The sequence below is a fragment of the Octodon degus genome, unplaced genomic scaffold (assembly GCF_000260255.1).
Source record: "Octodon degus isolate 3935 unplaced genomic scaffold, OctDeg1.0 scaffold00130, whole genome shotgun sequence".
Classification (NCBI taxonomy): Eukaryota; Metazoa; Chordata; class Mammalia; order Rodentia; family Octodontidae; genus Octodon; species Octodon degus.
Genome location: NW_004524706.1, coordinates 7,180,883 through 7,183,712, shown reverse-complemented (window position 1 = coordinate 7,183,712; position 2,830 = coordinate 7,180,883). Strand labels below are relative to the sequence as shown.

The window sequence follows — 2,830 nt, the reverse complement described above, 5'->3', positions numbered from 1 at the left end:
TCCTTTTTCTGTTGACATGGCACATTATGCTAATTAAGTTTTAGATGTTAAGTCAACCTTGCATTCCTGAGATGAAGCAAAGTTTATCTTTTCTATGTTGCATAATTACTTATTTTATTAGTACATCTTTGCAGTGCATAAGCTTTACCTCCATGTTAGGGAGTAGGTACATGTACTTAACCTATCTTGATTCTCTGTATTCTTCTTCCCATCCCTACCTGCCTTTTCCCTCCATCTCTAGATTTCCTTTCCCCATTTTCACTATTGTTTTTTTTCTTTTTTTAAAATTAATTTTATTGAGAAACAGCAATGAGACAGTTTCAAAACAGATTAATAGGACAGTTTTAATAATTAATACATTGCATATTGTCTTCATAGTGGTTATTCATAGTACTCATTATTGTTATTGGTATTATTTCAGTTCATAATTGTGATATATAATGTTAAGATTCATTGTGAGGATTCAGTATGTGTACATGATATTTCTTAAATCTTTCCATGTCCTTTCACCTCTTCCTTCCCCTTACTCTTAATCTCTTCGACCTCTTCCTATTTCCAAATGATCTACCTCTGTTTCTTTAGTCTTTTATCTGACTCTTTATTTGAATTTTTAAATATTCAAATTAGAGAAGCCATGTAAGCTTGTGTGTTGATTTATTTCATTTACTGTTGTTTCCAGGTGTATCCCTTTTCCTACCAGTGTTGAATTTTCCTTTATGGCTGAGTAGTAGTGGATATAGCGGCATGTTTTTTTTGTTTTGTTTTGTTTTTTTGGTGGAACTGGGGATTCAACTCAGGCCCTTGTGCTTGTCAGGGAAGCACTTATTCCACTGAGCCATCTCCCTGGCCCCTGTAGCATGTTTTCTTTATCCATTTGCCTGTTGATAAACATAAGGGGATGCTGCCAGGATTTAGCTATTATGAATTGTGCTGCTATAAACATGACTCTGTAAAATCTGTTGGTTTCTCCATGGTCCCTGGGAAAAAACAGCAAGAAAATTTAGAATATAAAGACAAGCGATAATAGCTGAGGTCAGGTGGTGGACCAAGTCTGATAGGAAGGCCTCCCCCATAGCAAGGGCCATTATTTATACCTTTACAGAGTTGCATGCCAGGAGGTTACCTAGTGACTAATAGCCCACAATGTCCAAGCACGATGTTTTACTCAAGACTGAGGTAGCTTGACTTCTTTAGGCAGTGAGGCCTCATCTTGCCTCCCACATGTGATCAGTTTCAGCCTCAGGGCTCCCAACAACTCAGTATATATTGCTACAACATCATGTCTTTATGTCTTTGGGACTACACCTAGAAAGGAAGAGCTGGACCAAAAGGAATCTTTATTTTCGATTTTGAGAAATTTCCATAATGGTTGTACTAGTTTACGTTCTCACGAACAATGTAGAAGGGTTCCTTTTCTGCCACAGCCATGCCAGGATTTTTGTTTTTGTTGTTCTTTTGATTTTTAAAACAGTCTTGCTATGTAGTTCAGGCTGGCCCTGAACTCATTATGTAGCCCAGGCTGGCCCTGAACTCACAGTGATCCTCCTGCCTCAGTCTCCCAAGACTATAGGCATGCATGAGCATGCCTGGCTTTTTTTTTTTTTTTTTTTTTTTTTGTTAAAAGGGAAACATCAAGTTTAAAGAAAAGACCACTAGACACTGTCAGCAAGAGTGACAGAGCAAACCAATTCCTGAAAAAGTTCAACACCTTGGTGAATATGTGTAGTAGAAGGACAAAGGAAAAACAAATGCTACTTAAAATGTTATAAGGTTTTTGCAGGGGCTGGTGAGATGGCTCAGTGGTCTAAAGCACCTACTTAGAACAAGCTTAGCAAAGCACAGGGACCACACACACACACACACACACACACACTAAAATAAATAAATAAATTAAAAAAAAAATAAGGTTTTTGCAAATCATCTCATTTCATTGGTGAATAAATCCCCTAGCTATCCCCTGGTATCAATGTGTGTGCAGCCTTGTTCCCTGAATATCAAATTCTCCATTTCAGCCAAATCTTAGCAGAGGGGGGGCTGGAGAGATGGCTCAGTGGTCTAAAGCACCTACTTGGAACAAGCTTGGCAAAGCACAGGGACCGCGGTTCGATCCTCCAGCACCACATGCCAGCCAGCCGCGCCCCCTGGTGGGCTGAGCTGGCCACACACACACACACAAAATGTTAAAAAAAATTAAAAAAAAAAAAAAAATCTTAGCAGAGGGGCAACTAGCACAACGCCATCTCCCCGGATAAACAGCATTGGTATAGTTCATTTCGTTGATCTGTATATATCCTCATACATCTCTTCATCTTTTCTTTTCTTTTTTTTTTTTTGCGGACCCAGAGATTGAACTGAGGCCCTTGTACTTGCCAGGCAAGCACTTATTCTACTGAGCGATTTCCCCAGCCCCTCTTTGTCAGTGTCTATAGTGTTCAGTTTCTTCCACATCTCCCAATATCATGTTTAAATGCTGATCATAAGCGTGTAATCTGCCTCAAAGCTCTCGGTCATTCTTCATTTTCATATAGATCCACACACTAGGCTAAGTCTAATGAGATCCAGTGGCTCCTCCGTGGTGTTGGTGACTTGTTGCTGGTCCACCATTTCAAACCCTGTCCCCTGCCTGGCTATTAATTGATTTGTTGATGATTACCATTCTTTCTAAGATGAAATCTGAGGGGGTTTTGTTTGTTTTTTTTGTCTTTTGTCATAGTGAGATAGAGTTTCACTATGCAGTTCAGACTGACCTTGAACTCCCTTTGTAGCCCAGGCTGGCCTCACACTTGCAGCAGTCCTCCTGCTGTAGCCTCCCAAGTATTGGGAATACACG

General features: G+C 39.8%; 1 pseudogene; it reads right to left on the bottom strand.

Annotated features, from left to right (window-relative positions):
• Positions 1-2,190: 2,190 nt before the first annotated feature.
• On the bottom strand, positions 2,191-2,604 carry LOC105743516 (annotated as a pseudogene).
• Positions 2,605-2,830: the final 226 nt, after the last annotated feature.